Source organism: Acanthochromis polyacanthus, chromosome 10 (genome assembly GCF_021347895.1).
Source record: "Acanthochromis polyacanthus isolate Apoly-LR-REF ecotype Palm Island chromosome 10, KAUST_Apoly_ChrSc, whole genome shotgun sequence".
Lineage (NCBI taxonomy): Eukaryota > Metazoa > Chordata > Actinopteri > Pomacentridae > Acanthochromis > Acanthochromis polyacanthus.
This window is the reverse complement of record NC_067122.1, coordinates 2,607,192-2,624,789: the sequence shown is the minus strand read 5'-3', so window position 1 is coordinate 2,624,789 and position 17,598 is coordinate 2,607,192. Positions and strand designations below refer to the sequence as shown.

Sequence of the window (17,598 nt, the reverse complement as noted above, 5' to 3'; positions counted from 1 at the left end):
AAGTACGGCTGTCGTTTATACAGAATGAACCAAACCTTAAATAAACCTGTTTCCTGGTTCTCAGAAACACAAACAGCAGAATTTAGAGATAAAAAACCTTCAGGACAAACTAAAAACAACAACAAATTGATGTTATTCTACAGGTGGAACAGTTAAAATGAGATTTAATCCATTTTAAGGCTGATTTTAAGAATTATTTTAGCTACTTATTATACATTTAGTCCATTAATTATAAATCACAGCATCCTGCAGATAAATCTGGGCTGTTTTCTGCTCGCTTTAAAACTTTTAAGCTCTTATCTCGGTCATTTTAAAGTCTATTTATTCATTATAAAGTCTTTTATTTACGCTGTATCTGGGTTGTGACAGATTTTTTATGCTAGCCTTATTGTTTGCATTTCATCATTTCTTTGTCTTTTTTGTCATTTTGTGGCTTTTTCAAAGATTTTTTTGTCTTATTTTTGTCGTTTTGAGGCTGATTCTATTTTCCATTTGTTTTGTTTTTTACACGTATCTCACCTCATGTCTCCATCTGTAATCTGGAGACATCAGAAGCTTGATGGATGAAACTGTAGAAAACAGAAATACATATTTTAAAATGTTTGTGAAAGTCTCTAAATGTCTTCTGCTGTCCAACCAAAACCCAAATATCTCACTTACAGTCGAGCAAAATCAAGAAAAGCAACAAAGCCTCTCATTGTGCATTAAAAATGTGCGTTTTTATCTCAAATAAATAACTTCTCTACTCAAATAACTGCTGCAGTTTGAGCTGCTGATAAAAACTCTGTTCACTAAATGAGCTTCAGTGACCAAACGTGAGTCTGAAGCATGAAGTCATCTGTTACATAAACGCTTTAATAACCTCGTTTATTTTCACTAATGAGCCCCGTAATCACAGGAACCCAGTCGGACCGGTTTGAACCAGAAACATGACGACGATCCTGCAGACAGACGGGGAACCGGTTTGGAGAGTTTCTGTCCAGCCTCAAGGTGTGTTTAAACAATGAATTAAACACACACACTGAAAACCAAAAGCAGCTTTGATGTGTTCAGATCTCAGGTGGACGTTCAGGTGTGTTTGGTCGACACCGTAATGACCCCATTCACTGCCATTGCTTGATCAGAGTAACACACACAAAGAAAGACAGAACTGCCAAAAAAGGGCCAAAATTACCACAAAGAAGCACAAAATCAGCACAAAAAGACCCAAAATCGCCACAAAAAGGTGAATATAAGACAAAAAGATCAAAATCTCCACTAAAGGAAGTAAAATGACCACAAAAATGGTCCAAAATACCACAAAATGAGACCAAATCACCACAAAAATTGGTAAATTCACCACAGAAAGACATAAAACCTCCACTGAAAGAAGTAAAATTACCACCAAGACTCATCTGGCTCTTCATCTCCAGTAACTTTATTAAAGATCAAAGTTCTACCTTCAGACAAACTAAAAAAGCTGGAAAATTTCCACAAAAAGAGACCAAACCGCCAAAAAAGGGCTAAAATTACCATAAAGGAACACAAAATCACCACAAAAAGATTAAAAAAATGCCACAAAAAGATACAGAATGACCACAAAGAGGCCAAAACTACCACCTACAGATTCAAAAACCAGCACTAAACAAAACGCACAATTACCACTGAATACAAAAAATCACCACAAAAACTGAACAAAAAACCACAAAGAGGGTTTGAACTACCGCAAAACGACACCAAATCACTACTAGGGCTGGACCGGATTATCCCGAATATCCGAATATTCGTTCGCTACGGCGGTATCCGGATATTAATTTTGGTATCCGAATATTCGGATATTCGTCTTTAATAGGGCCCGAATATCCGGAGACCAGAAACCAGTATTCGGGCCAGCCCTAATCACGACAAAACTCGGTAAATGCAAGAAGAAAAAGGCACGAAATCAGGTGGTTGGTCAGAACAAGTTCTAGACGATGGAAGAAGAAACCAGGATCATCTGCAGACACGATTCACTCTGTGGTAAATAATTATCTGACAATATCACAACACAGCAGTTGTCTAAATTATCTTTATGAGAGTGATAAAACTCTGCTTCGTTCAACAGTTTCAGTTATTGTAGATAAAGAACCAGATGTTTCTGAACAATCCTCATCCCAGCTTTAAAATAACGACCACAAACTCTAATTTATGGACTGAACAGAATCGTTAGTCGGGAAATGACGGGTTTCTGCTAATTCTGGGTACAGCTGGCGTCACTTTAAATAGTTTCAGAGCAGAACTTCTCAAACAAACACTCGGGTTGGTTTGGTTTCGCTCGTTCTGTTCTCGGCTTGTAAAGTTAATAATTAACAGCTGAACTAACATCAACCTGCTGCTTTATCAGACAGGCTAAAAGCTTCTGGTTTAAACAACAACAAACACGATTCAACAGGCATGACGGGAGAAAAGTCAAAAACTGCTGCTGGTTGGGTTCATTCAAACGCTTTTATCGACTCAATCAGGAGGTTTTAAACTCAACACACAGCAGCAGAACTTCCTCTGGATTCAGGTCAGTGAATCCAAGACGCCGCGCTTCTAGAGGATTATTCTATTTTTAAGTAAATCTTCATTTTACCAGGAAAACGCTCACTGAGATTAAGGATCTGTTATAAGACCAGCGGCTGAGACGAAGACGATGTTTAAACGTGTCGTCTGGAGGCAAACGTTCAGGTTTTAGTTATCTAACAAACACAACGGAAGGTGGAGGAAAACTCCCACAAAATGGCACACAGCTGTTTGAAAGGACAGAAAAGTGGAAGAAAAAACGTCTGCAAACCTGATAATTACTGAGAAAATCAGCTTGAAGGGAGTTTCGTCTGATGGTGTCATTTTAGTCAGACGAATGCAAAATAAAACGTCTGTCAGCGTTTCCCAAAACCAAATAGAACAAAAGTTTCGTATGCAACCCAAAGTGTTCAGTTCAGAGCAAATAAACCCGGAAATATTCACATTTAAGACGCAGGAATCAAACAGCTGAACCTGCTGTCGATAATCGACCACGAGCTGATAAACTTGTGGATATTTCGCCATCCAGTCCGGCGTCATGTTCTGATTTTGTTCTGACACTTGGCAACTAAAGGCAGCAAAATGTTCAACAGAAACAAAAAGAAGGAAAAAATCTCAGATTTCTGGTTCTGGTTGAGGATCTACGAAACCTTAGAAGTTCTAGAAAGATATTTAATTGTCTTGTCGACACAATTAGAAGATAAACTTTTGGTGTTCGCCCGCAGACTTTTCGTCGACTTATGTCTCAACTATGACAATAAATTACGTAAAAGTGCAACAAGCCTAAAAAAACATGAAAATTGTTTTTGTTTTTTTCACATATACAGGAGGAGTTCCATTCAGGTGATTTTCACCGCAAGTCGGAACTCCGGCTGAAATGTAAACAAAGCCGTTCCGTTCATCACGATACCGATGAGTTCTTCATAAAAGTCATGAACCACTTTTATGCTTGTATGAATCATTTCACATTTTACTAGAAGATAACAGAATATGTTGCACTGTTTTGACAACTTGACCGATGTTGGTCGGTGTTTCTTCCTGTTCCCAGCGTTTTATTCTATCTAATCTCATAAAAAGTTCGTGATGGAACACAATCCAAGGTGGCGTACAACTGGAAAATGGAAACAAATCCGTCATGAAGCGCCGCAGGATGATGTATTTAACGTTTGCCAACTAAGTCCCGCATGAAATTTGTTTTAACATCGCAAATGAAACCACGAAACCCCGTACGTCGAAAACGTTGTAAACCAGGAACCCCCTACACATTTTAAAATACAGAAATAGCATAACTGTATCCCTCAGAGGAGTAAAAGTTGCCCAACATCACCTGGTCTTGTTTATAAAGATTTCTGTTGTGTGTCCTTTATTGTGTATTTTTACAAACTCGTCACTGCAACCAAAAAACTGTGAGACCTGGTGAATGCGTGAAATGTTCGTCTGACTGCCCAGATTTTAAATGCAGAAAGAATTATGGATCAGTCTAATTTGGTTTAACTTCTACCACCGATCAGAGAGGAATCGTAGCGCCGGAACTACACTGGGCAGAAACGGAGCATCTATTTGTGTTCTAACCCTGAACGAGACCTGAAACAGCATTAAGAAGACGAATACGACAAAAATGAGACACAAAACGACAACAAAGATGAGATGGTTACACAGATGCAAAATAATGCAAACAAGACCCAAAACGGGAAAAAAAACGAGACATGAAAGGAGACATGAAATTACAAAATGAGACACTGACAAAAATGAGACACGAAACGACAGACAATAGATGACACTGTTCCAAAAATACACAAAATAATGAAAACAAAACACACAAATGAGACCCAAATTGTCAAAAATGAGATGCAAGTTGTCAAAAATGAGACACAAAACGACACAACCGAGACACAAAACAACAAAAACGAGACACGAAATGACAAAACAGATGACACCGTTCCAAAGAGATACAAAAAATAAAAGCAAGACACAAAAACGAGACACAAAACAACAAAAATGAGACACGAAATGACAAAACAGATGACACCGTTCCAAAGAGATACAAAAAATAAAAGCAAGACACAAAAACGAGACACAAAATGACAGAAATGAGACACGAAATGAGAAAAAAGAGACGACACTGTTGCAAAGAGACACAAAATGTGAAGACAAGACACAAAAACGAGACCAAAAATGTCAAAAACAAGACACAAAACAACAAACTAACCCGACTCCCCAGATTTTAAATGCATAAAGAACGATGGATCTATCCTATCAGGTTGCTAATCTACCAATCAGAAATTAAAATATAACCGCAGCTACTCTGGACTTTGTAGGGTTAAATCAGGTTAAAGTTCTCTGGACGGTTTTTCTAACTGTTTTCCAGGGCAGGAGTTTGAACCCTGAGTCATGAGGAGTGTGGCACCTGCAGCAGGTGTCGTCGGCCTCCACGCCTTCAGTAAATAACACTGCTGCAGGGAAAGTTATCAGGACTGAGAGTTTCTGTAACCGGAGACGCCCGGCTGGCCTTCGCTCAGGAAGCTGACTCACTGCTCTGACGGTTTCGTTGAACCTGAAGTCTCGCCGTGGACCGACTGGTTCGGGATCAAGCGTTGTGCAGACGGGCCGGGAAGGCGCCGCTAACCTCCGATCCACGCTCCCATCCTACGGCAGCGGCGGGGGATTATGGGAGCGACTAAGTAAAGAGCTTTAAATCCACAGCGACATATTTATTCCACACGTCGGACACAAACAGAGACGTTACGACACGAACTGCTGCTCTGATTTACATCCATCCATAACACACACTTCTATAGGAGAGACGGAGCTCTAACTGCTGAAAATAAACACTTTAAACAGCTTCTATTAGCAAAAAGAGCACTAACTGTTAAAAATAAAGCCCTTTAAACAACTTATATTAAAAAAGAGCTCTAACTGATAAAAGTAAAGCCTTTTAAACAACTTCTATTAACAAAAAGAGCGCTAACTGTTAAAAATAAATCGGTTTACACAACCCCTTTAAACTGCAGTAAAAATAGGAGACAATCGTGTTTATTAAAGCTGAAAAAAGAGCAGAATCTCCTTTACAAATCAGAGAAAATGGTGAAATCCTTCATATTAGACTGCAGCATGTGTTGTGTGTCCAGCTTCAGTTAAATATTAGACAGATCTGTGTGTTATCTTATACCGGAGCTGCAGAAAATTCACCAGCTGTTAGAGTTCCAGATGAAATGCAAAATATTTGCTCTAAAAGGTGAGATTTCACAGGTTTACACTGGATGTTAAATTATCCTCAACAACATCTACAGACTGCAGCAGAAATAGGATAAAATCATGTTTAATAAAGCAGAAAAAAGAGGAGAATCTCCTTTATAAAATGACAGAAAATGATGAAATTCTTCTCATTAAACTACCTGATGTTTTCGGGTGTTGTGTGTCAATCTTAAATATTAGACACATTTCTGTGCTGCAGAAGATTCACCAGCTGCTATTTTCTGAGATGAAATATAAAATATTTGCTGTAAAACTTGAGCTTTCACTGTTGGTCTTAATGATCAACATCACAGGTTTAAAATGGATGTTGAATTAGCTTTAAAACGTCCATAAACAGCAGCAGAAATAGGATAAAATGATGAAATTATTCACATTAAACTGCAGCATGTGTTGTGTGTAAAGCTTAAATTAAACACTGGACAGATCTGTGAGCTGCGCTGAGATGAAATGTAAAATATTTGCTGAACAACGTGACACTTCTTTGCTGTAATGACTTGGTTTCGTATTTGTAATGTGACCTCATGTCTCCAGGACGGTTTCTGAACAAATCATTGATAATAAAAAGCTCAGAGTGCTGCAGAGACGCTGGAAGCTTTTTAGAACCTCAGCTTCTGTTATGCAATAAAAATCTACGACGGCGCTTCGTTTCTGCTGCTGAGGCTTCAACGGGCCGATCGATGCTTCGGTTATTGATCAGGAATCATCTGACTTCACGCCTCCGTTTGTTAACTGGGAGAATGAATGAATGAATCCTGTGGAAGTAGCGGCTGTTTTCTGCACCCCCTGCAGGGTTCTATTACCGGGAGAGGAACGCCACCGCGGCCCTCGCTTCCCCTGCGACTCGCCGCCTCGTTAACGGCAGCGCTGCACGTCTGATATAAAACCTCTGCGACGGGAATCCACGGCGTTGGAGCCGCTACGCTAATGCGAGCTGCGAGGCTGCAGCGGGGGACGCAATCCGAGCTGCGATTCCACGGGAAAGAAAAAAAAAAAAGAGGAAACAACGACGGAGGAAAACCAAATGGAGCCGTCACCTCCACTCTGCTCATCCTAATGGACTCAGAGCGAGGCCCGAGTTCCACGGAAACACGAGGATGAGGACGGAATAAGGAGGTTTTATAAGCAGGAAACACACGGATAAAACCACCTCGTGTAGCTTCATCTGCAGGAAACATGAGGATGAGGAGGGAGGCTGTGGTTTCCTGATTTAACTCTGAATGCTTTACTGGTTTGAGGTTGGCCCAGAAGGTTTTTAAACGCCGAGTCACCTGACAGGATTAGTGGAATATTTCTCACCTATGACTAACCTTCCTGCAGGAATCTGAGATGCCAGAGCAGTGAGTTATTCAAAAACCAGAAACTAGAGGATCGCTACGGTCGACCAACCGGCTCTGAAGCGTCCGTCTGTGTTTTGTCTCTTCAGTGACTTTTTATTCTCTCGTCGTCACACCTGAGCTGTCAGGAGAAACCGTGAGGAGGCGTGTTTTCCTGCCGAGCCTCGCTGTGAACGTGCTTCAATTTCACACGGAAAAAACCCACTTCCACTTCAGCAGCACCCATCTTAATGACGTGTAGAAATTAAACGCTGGACGGACTCCCTCAGACCAGAACTTCTGCTGGTTTATCTGCATGTTTCTTGTGGATTAAACCACCTTAGCATGTCTTCATCTGCATCAAACATGAGGACGAGGAGGCTGTGGTTTCCTGCTTTAGCGCTGAATATTTTACTGGTTTCAGGTCTGCAGATTTGAGGATTTGAGGCCAGAAGGTTTGGAAATGCCGAGCAGGTGTTGGAGTCACCTGACAGGATTAGTGGAACATTCATCCTGACTGACTAACCTTCCTTCAGATACCAGAGCAGTGAGTTATTCAAAAACCAGAAATTAGAGTCGACTAACCGGCTCTGTAGCGTCCGTCTGTCTTTTGTGTTTTAATGTGACTCTTTATTCTCTCGTCGTCACCGTGAAAAGACGCCTGTTCTCCTGTTTCCACTTCAGCAGCTCCCATTTTAACGACGTCTAGAAATTGAACGGTGGACGGACTCTAGTCGACGTCTCTCAGACCAGAACTTCTGCTGGTTTAATCTGCACGAAACATGAGAATAAGAAGCTGTGGTTTCCTCTGAATATTTTTACCTCCTCACATTAACTGGTTCCAGGTTGGACCAGAAGGTTTGGAAACACCTGACAGGATTAGTGGAATACTTCTCACCTATGACTAACCTTCCTTCAGATGCCAGAGCAGTGAGTTATTCAAAAACCAGAAACTAGAGGATCACCAGAGTCGACTAACCGGCTCTGAAGCGTCCGTCTGTCTTTTGTCTCTTTAACGTGACTTTTTATTCTCTCCTCGTCACCGTGAAAAGATCCTCCTGCGTCCATTTCACACGACAAAAACCCAGCAGCTCCCATTTTAACGACGTCTACAAATTAAACGCTGGACGGACTCTAGCCGACCTCCATCAGACCAGAACTTCTGCTGATTTTATCTGCATGAAACATGAGGATGAGGAGGCTGTAGTTTCACCTCCTCAGATGTGATTTTACTTGTTCCAGGTGGAGCCAGAAGCTTTGGAATCACCGAGCAGCTTCTAACGAACAAATAGAGCCACTTCCTCCTCATCCTTACGGACTCGGAGCGAGGCTGGAGTGCCACGTTAAACCTGCAGATGAAGACACAATAAGGCGGGTTTTTGTTCATTTTTTTCTTGTTCATGTGGATAAAACCACTTTATTGTGTTTTCATCTGCAGGAGGAGGTTCTACCAGGCGGGTTGTAGAGTCAGAGCACTGAGTTATCTTCAAAACCTCAAACTAGAGGATCACCAGAGTCGACTGATCGACTCCGAGGCGTCCGTCTGTCTTCTGTGACTTTTTATTCTCTCGTCGTCACACCTGAGCTGAATAAAAAAATCTGCCTGTCCTCCTGCTTCCATTTCACGCTTCCTCCCATTTTAACGACGGCACTAACGACGTCTACGGATTAAACGTGCTCTCCCCCTCCTCCCTCCTCAGAACTTCTGCTGCTTTTATCGGCTCTGAAATGAACCGATGCTCCTCCACATTTCCAGGAGGCGGAGACGCTTCCCGGAGCTCCCTGTCAGACCTCAGACCTCGCAGGGGACTCGGGTGACGGCGGAACCAAACCGGCCACAAAAACCTCAACCCCTCAGGGCCCCGATCTGAAACCGATCCGATGAACGGAGGAAGCAGAAACCACGAGCTGGAGGCCGTTTGTGTGTCTGCAGGACGACGGTTTGGGCTGCGGGAATTAGACCGGCCCCACTCAGAGGGGTTCTGTTGCAGCAATTAGACAGGCCCGCGTTCTGCTAGAGGAATTAGACCGGACGGGTTCTGCTGCAGCTTTAGGAATTAAACTGGCCCCATTCAGAGGGGTTCTGCTACAGGAATTAGACTGGCCCGGGTTCTGCCAGAGGAATTAGACCAGTCTGGGTTCTGCTGCAGGAAACAGACCGGCCCGGGTTCTGCTGCAGCTTTAGGAATTAGACCGGCCCCATTCAGAGCGGTTCTGCTGCAGGAATTAGACTGCACCGGGTTCTGCTGCAGCTTTAGGAATTAGACCGGCCCCATTCAGAGCGGTTCTGCTGCAGGAATTAGACTGCACCGGGTTCTGCTGCAGCTTTAGAAATTAGACCAGCCTGGGTTCTGCTCCAGGGATTAGACCGGCCCTGCTCTGCCGGGTCCTCCTGGTCCAGATGAGACGGTTTCAGAACCTGCTCTCGAGGAGGTCAGAGGTCAGCTGTTCTAAAGCTCGTCCTGCTAGAAACCGAGCAGCGGCGGCGTTCTCCTGCAGCTCTGTCAGCGAGGAGGATGCAGTTTGCATGTAAATACGACTCCCCCTCCTCCTCCCCCTCCTCCTCCCTCCCTCCATCATGTAGAGCAGCTCGATCGCCCCTCTCCCCTCCCTCTCTCTCTCTCAGAGGAGGGAGGAGGACCAGAAGGACCGGACTGGCTGGATTCCCCTCCGCTGACGATATCCATCTCCTCCAGTTCACTGAAACTCTGCAGCCCGTTTCTGGGTTCCTCTGAGCTCCTGGTGACACCAGCAGCAGCACAAACCTTCTCCAGAGGGTCCAGGTGGACCTGAACCTGGAGCTACAGGTGCTCAGAGGGCCTCAGGAGCAGAATCCACAAACTAAGGATGGACGTTTCTGTCCCTGATTACTGTAGTCAGACAAACCTGTGATTGCAATGATGAGCTGCTTTCCTGCCATTTTACCTCCCATGTATAGAACCTGATAGAATCCTAAAGAACCTTATAGAACCCTGCAGAGCCTTACTGAACCCTGCAGAACTCCGGGAGCCTCAGATAATGAAGCCCCGCTGTGGAGATGCTCCTATAGGCTTCCTCCGACACACATTAAGCTACATTACTGTAGTGATTTTTCAGTTTGGGGAAGGTTAGGGAAGCCGGAGTGACCCGCAGGAAGCCGTTTTATTCCTGACAGACGTGGAGGTAATGTTGAGGACGGAGCGGATCGATACGGATCAATACCGCTGGAGTGGAGCATCGGTTAAAAAAACTAAATAAAAATGAAATAAAAAGCCATCAGAGCAGATTAGACGCAGCAGAGGAACACTGAACGGCTTCATTTCACCAACAAGTGTTTTAAAATCAGCCCCTCCGGTTCCTTCTGTCCGTGTTTTAATTAACAGCTCGTCCTCAGAACCAGAACCTAAAGTCAAACCCTCGGACTGTTCCTGTGCGTAAAGCTGCAGCCTGACAGCCGCGTCCAGCCGCACAAACACCAAATATTCCACCTTTCTGTGATCATTCGGAGACATATGAGAGGAGACAGTGTGTGGTTCTGCAGGGAGAACTTCCTACCTGGACCGGGAAAGAGCCGCGCGGTTCCCCAGCTCTGAGCGCTCCAGCCCGGCTACAGGCTCCGCTCCTCCTCGGCGTCCAGACGGAGCCGCTCCAGGAAAAAAAAAAAACAAAACAAAAACCCTAAATTAAGAATCCACAAAAAGATCTGGACACAAATCACACAATCCAGGCGGACAATTATTCCTCCAAATTCTCTCACAATTTCTGTCCACTTTCCGGTCGTGACCAGCGCTGCGCGTCACCGCCGCGGCTTCTTCCTCACCGGAGGAGCGGCTGGAGTCCAGCCGGTGCGTGTGTGGGGGGTGGGGGGGACCCGTCCGGCCGGGTGAGCAGCTGGGTGGGGGTCACTGGTACTCCGTTACCACCGGGAGGCTGGTAGCATCCTCCGCTGACGGCGCGCTGGGAGGTGGGGTGGAGGAGCGGGATGTGGACGGAGCACCGGGCGGAGAAAAGGAGAAAAAAACGCCCCAGAAACAAGCACCGAGGTCCGGTAGGTTCCGGGAGTCACCGGCGGCGGTCCTCCGCTTAGTTCCAGCCCGACGCGCGGCCGCTGCTCTGCCGCCACAAACTCTGTCCGCCTCCCGGTCCGGTCCGGAGCAGGTCGAGCGGCTGCACCGTGTGTGATGAGAAAGTGGAGTGAATCCAAACGACTGCGCTCGTCGTTCCTCTCCCTCCCTCCTCCCCTCCTCTCTCCCCTCTCCTCCCCCTCTCTACTCTACAGCGGGGAGCGGAGGCGGAGCGAGCTTCCTCCCCAACAACTTCGTGGATTTCCCAACATTTTCTGTTTTTTTTCCCTGACAGATTTGCCCGTTTGTGGAGCTGTATTGGGGTTTGGTTTGGACTCTGGCGGGTTTTGGGGTGACTGTGGGCCGGAGGAGCCACAGGAGCCACAGGTCTCCGGCAGGTCTCCAAACCTCTCCAAACCAAACGGCTGCGCGTAAAACGGAAGAAAAGGCGCAGATTGTGTGTTTTCTGTGTTTCTGCTCCAGCACTGAAACTCTGTACAGTAAATAAATGTTCCTCCTGTCATCTCTCTCTCTCTCTCTCTCTCTCTCTCTGCTCCGTCCGGCCGCAGAGGGAAGCTGCGTCTCTCCTGCGCTCTGAGCGCCACCTACAGGCGGAGAACGGCGCGGACGCAGCGGAGCTTCGTCTCCGAGCAGCAACAAAATGGAGCCTATGGATGGAGCAGGACTTCATGTGGCGGATCCAAAGCTGCTTACTGCTCTCTGATGTTACACATATGGATTATCATTCTGCATATGGCCGCCTCAGCTCCCCGCATCTGTTCAGGCCTAATCCCAAAGCAGCGGTCAAAAGGAGCTAAAAAGGCAGTTTTGCACATTATTTTACCTTCTGCTGCGTTTTGGACGCAGCAGCTCCACCCTGCCAGGTCCCGGAGGACTCAGAAACAGAAACACACAGAACATCCAGGATATTCATGATTTCATGTTAAATATTCAGTTTATCCACAGAAGCTCCTGGATTTCCTCACAGATCTTCATGAGTGAAACTAAAAAGTTCTGATTGAGTCACTTTAGAAAAGAACTCAGGACAGATTAGTGGATAAAAATCTGCTTTTATTTAAGTAAAACTTTAAAGACTGATGCTTTATTCTGATTGGCTGTGAGGTCATAAATGCTGCATGACCTAATATTTTTATTTAAACTTAAATTAGTTGTTTTTGTGGATTTAAATACAAAAGTGCTGTTCTGACATTTTTAAAAAGCAGAAGACAACATTTTGTTGTTGAATTAATGAATTAGTTTGAAGCAACTAAATGAACAAAAACACAAAAAATCTAACTGGAGTAATTTAATTTTAAAAAATTAACACCTGAGAAACTTCTGCTCCTAATTTTGGCATTTAATAAAAAAAGTTTCATTTTGTGACTAATCAGCTAAAAATGTATTTATGCTACAAAACTTTAAATGAAAGTGAATCAAAGTAAAATTAATTCATGCAGCTGAGTGTAATTTTATAATTTCATTAGAAGTTGTCGTCATTCCTCAATGAGCTTATTAACACAAAACATCCACAAAATACACAAAATAACGACAAAAATACTCAAAATAACGAAAAAAATACACAATACAACAATCTAAGAGACAGAAAATACGCAAAATACACAAAAATAATGGTAAAAATACACAAAACAATGACAAAAATACAGAAAACTGACAAAAATACACAAAACAATGACAAAGATACAGAAAACTGACAAAAATACACAAAACTGACAAAAATACACAAAACAATGACAAAGATACAGAAAACTGACAAAAATACACAAAACTGACAAAAATACACAAAAACTGACAAAAATACACAAAACAATGACAAAAATACACAAAACAATGACAAAAATACACAAAACAATGACAAAAATACAGAAAACTGACAAAAATACACAAAACTGACAAAAATACACAAAACAATGACAAAGATACAGAAAACTGACAAAAATACACAAAAACTGACAAAAAAAACACAAAACAATGACAAAAATACAGAAAACTGACAAAAATACACAAAAACTGACAAAAATACAGAAACAATGACAAAAATACACAAAACTGACAAAAATACACAAAAACTGACAAAAATACGGAAACAATGACAAAAATACAGAAAACTGACAAAAATACACAAAACAATGACAAAAATACACAAAAACTGACAAAAATACACAAAAACTGACAAAAATACAGAAACAATGACAAAAATACACAAAACAATGACAAAAATACAGAAAACTGACAAAGATACACATAACAATGACAAAGATACAGAAAACTGACAAAAATACACAAAAACTGACAAAAATACGGAAACAATGACAAAAATACGGAAAACTGACAAAAATACACAAAACTGACAAAAATACAGAAACAATGACAAAAATACACAAAACAATGACAAAAATACAGAAAACTGACAAAGATACACATAACAATGACAAAGATACAGAAAACTGACAAAAATACACAAAACAATGACAAAAATACAGAAAACTGACAAAAATACACAAAACTGACAAAAATACACAAAACAATGACAAAAATACAGAAAACTGACAAAAATACACAAAACTGACAAAAATACACAAAAACTGACAAAAATACACAAAACAATGACAAAAATACAGAAAACTGACAAAAATACACAAAACAATGACAAAAATACACAAAACAATGACAAAAATACAGAAAACTGACAAAAATACACAAAACTGACAAAAATACACAAAACAATGACAAAGATACAGAAAACTGACAAAAATACACAAAAACTGACAAAAAAAACACAAAACAATGACAAAAATACAGAAAACTGACAAAAATACACAAAAACTGACAAAAATACAGAAACAATGACAAAAATACAGAAACAATGACAAAAATACACAAAACTGACAAAAATACACAAAAACTGACAAAAATACGGAAACAATGACAAAAATACAGAAAACTGACAAAAATACACAAAACAATGACAAAAATACGGAAAACTGACAAAAATACACAAAAACTGACAAAAATACAGAAACAATGACAAAAATACAGAAACAATGACAAAAATACACAAAACTGACAAAAATACACAAAACAATGACAAAGATACAGAAAACTGACAAAAATACACAAAAACTGACAAAAAAAACACAAAACAATGACAAAAATACAGAAAACTGACAAAAATACACAAAAACTGACAAAAATACAGAAACAATGACAAAAATACACAAAACTGACAAAAATACACAAAAACTGACAAAAATACGGAAACAATGACAAAAATACAGAAAACTGACAAAAATACACAAAACAATGACAAAAATACGGAAAACTGACAAAAATACACAAAAACTGACAAAAATACAGAAACAATGACAAAAATACAGAAAACTGACAAAAATACACAAAAACTGACAAAAATACACAAAACAATGACAAAAATACAGAAAACTGACAAAAATACACAAAACAATGACAAAAATACACAAAACAATGACAAAAATACAGAAAACTGACAAAAATACACAAAACTGACAAAAATACACAAAACAATGACAAAGATACAGAAAACTGACAAAAATACACAAAAACTGACAAAAAAAACACAAAACAATGACAAAAATACAGAAAACTGACAAAAATACACAAAAACTGACAAAAATACAGAAACAATGACAAAAATACAGAAACAATGACAAAAATACACAAAACTGACAAAAATACACAAAAACTGACAAAAATACGGAAACAATGACAAAAATACAGAAAACTGACAAAAATACACAAAACAATGACAAAAATACGGAAAACTGACAAAAATACACAAAAACTGACAAAAATACAGAAACAATGACAAAAATACAGAAACAATGACAAAAATACAGAAAACTGACAAAAATACACAAAAACTGACAAAAATACAGAAACAATGACAAAAATACAGAAACAATGACAAAAATACACAAAACTGACAAAAATACACAAAAACTGACAAAAATACGGAAACAATGACAAAAATACAGAAAACTGACAAAAATACACAAAACAATGACAAAAATACGGAAAACTGACAAAAATACACAAAAACTGACAAAAATACAGAAACAATGACAAAAATACAGAAAACTGACAGAAATACACAAAAACTGACAAAAATACGGAAACAATGACAAAAATACACAAAACTGACAAAAATACACAAAAACTGACAAAAATACGGAAACAATGACAAAAATACACAAAACTGACAAAAATACAGAAACAATGACAAAAATACACAAAACTGACAAAAATACACAAAAACTGACAAAAATACGGAAACAATGACAAAAATACAGAAAACTGACAAAATACACAAAACAATGACAAAAATACGGAAAACTGACAAAAATACACAAAAACTGACAAAAATACAGAAACAATGACAAAAATACAGAAAACTGACAAAAACACACAAAAACTGACAAAAATACAGAAACAATGACAAAAATACAGAAAAACTGACAAAATACACAAAAACTGACAAAAATACAGAAACAATGACAAAAATACACAAAAACTGACAAAAATACAGAAACAATGACAAAAATACACAAAAATGACAGAAATACACAAAAACTGACAAAAAATACAGAAACAATGACAAAAATACAGAAACAATGACAAAAATACAGAAACAATGACAGAAATACACAAAAACTGACAAAAATACAGAAACAATGACAAAAATACAGAAACAATGACAAAAATACACAAAAATGACAGAAATACACAAAAACTGACAAAAATACAGAAACAATGACAAAAAGTCAGATTTATAAAAAAATGTAATTAATGCAATAAATAAAGTCATTAATATACTGCCAGCAGATATTACAGATACTACTAGCAGATACAACAAATAATACTACTCAGTCCCTCCAGGAATTCACGATGTTGCGATCGCGCAAATTCACACAAAATCAACCAATCTCCGCAAATTTTACACGGCCTTGAAATTTTGTCCAATCACCGCAACTTTCCCGCAATTTTGGCCCGCCTCCCGTGAGTTCCACCAATCAGAGCAGCTCTCTGATTTACCAACAAAAATTACTGCTGAAGATCGTGATAAACAATTAATTCACTGATGTTCTTCACCAAAGCGGAGCTAAACTGTTTTACACCCGTATAATAATGTGGTGGAATACAAAAATGAAAAATCATCGATTGATACACTTTAAAAAAAAACACGAAACATATTAGAACGGCTGAAATGATCAGAAAACAGACCAGACAAATCACCATGATGGAAACTGTTGCATCCAGATCCGTTAGAACACTAAAAGAATGAAGGTAAATTAGTTTAATTATTCCACCAAAGAACACGGCAGAGTCATGTGACGATCAGCGCCTGTGAATCCTTCCTCTGTTACCAACATCACTCAGAAACAGACTCAGGGATTTAAATGAAGTTTTCAGGGTCAGAAATGACACAAGGACCAAATGATTAGACTTCAGCAGTGATACGGCTTAAAGTTTGGATCCACCGATTTGTTAAGGATTCATAGCGGCACGGTAACCATGGCAACAAGTGAACGCTACCTCAGCGGCCCGCTGACGATCACATGATTGTGATCCTACAAATCTACCTCTGTGGACGTATCGGAAATGACACAAGGAACAACTGATTAAACCAGTACCTGGCTGCTGCTCATGTCCCACCGTGGTGTGCCAGCTTTTGTGGAAATGTTTTGGAACGTTAAATAAATAATTTTCGGAATAAATATTGTCAATTACAGCGTTGAAACATGTTCTACAAGCTGGAAAAAATGCAGCTTTTTAGCAACTGCCACTGTCTCCCGCAATTTCATCCCAACAAACAAGCTTAAAACATCGCAACTTTTATCGCAATTTTTTTTAGAAAAGCTGCCGCGAATTCAGGCATTTTCAGGAGCAACAATCACGAAAAACGCCCGCGAAATCCTGGAAGGACCGACTAGTAAACACTACCGATACTACTCTAATAGAAAATATAACTACAAAAATACACAAAATAACCACAAAGAGACATAAAAAAAAACCACAAACTGCAGGTGAAAGAGGAGAGCTCTGGACTGAAACGTGATCATTTAAAGCTGTTAGGAATGTTCAAGTGTTTGACAGTAACCGACTGAATTAAACTTTTTATTTGTTTGGTGAAAGTTTCAGGTTTCCTCACCTGTATCTGCGGTCAAACAGACAGAAGCCGTTTCCTTTCTCTGCTGCAGATCGTCGACCCTCCGACTACACCGTGTCGTTCTCTGCTGCTCTCAGCGTCGCCTCAGATTAATGCGTTTCATTTTTGCGTTCTGGAATCTGTTCCAATCAGCTCGGCAGGTTTTCCCGGACGGAGGCGCACAGCCGCTGCAGAAACACTGAAGGCGATTTGGTTTGGGCTCCGATGTGCCCCAAAGGCTGCTTCCACCTCCATCGGCCGC

The 17,598-nt window shown here is 40.6% G+C and overlaps 1 protein-coding gene across 5 annotated transcripts in view; it reads right to left on the bottom strand.

The window, feature by feature from the left end:
* LOC110960409 (protocadherin-1-like) overlaps positions 1 to 11,611 on the bottom strand; it is a 295,344-nt gene extending 283,733 nt beyond the window's left edge. For 3 of the 5 annotated variants that reach the window (XM_051954886.1, XM_051954884.1, XM_051954885.1), the window contains exon 1: positions 10,626 to 11,609. The gene's annotated coding sequence lies outside the window, so the exon portion shown is untranslated. Of the gene's footprint in view, positions 1 to 10,625 lie in introns of all 5 variants that reach the window. The other 2 variants (XM_051954882.1, XM_022207638.2) reach the window with 2 other exon arrangements.
* Between the last annotated feature and the right edge of the window lie 5,987 nt (positions 11,612 to 17,598).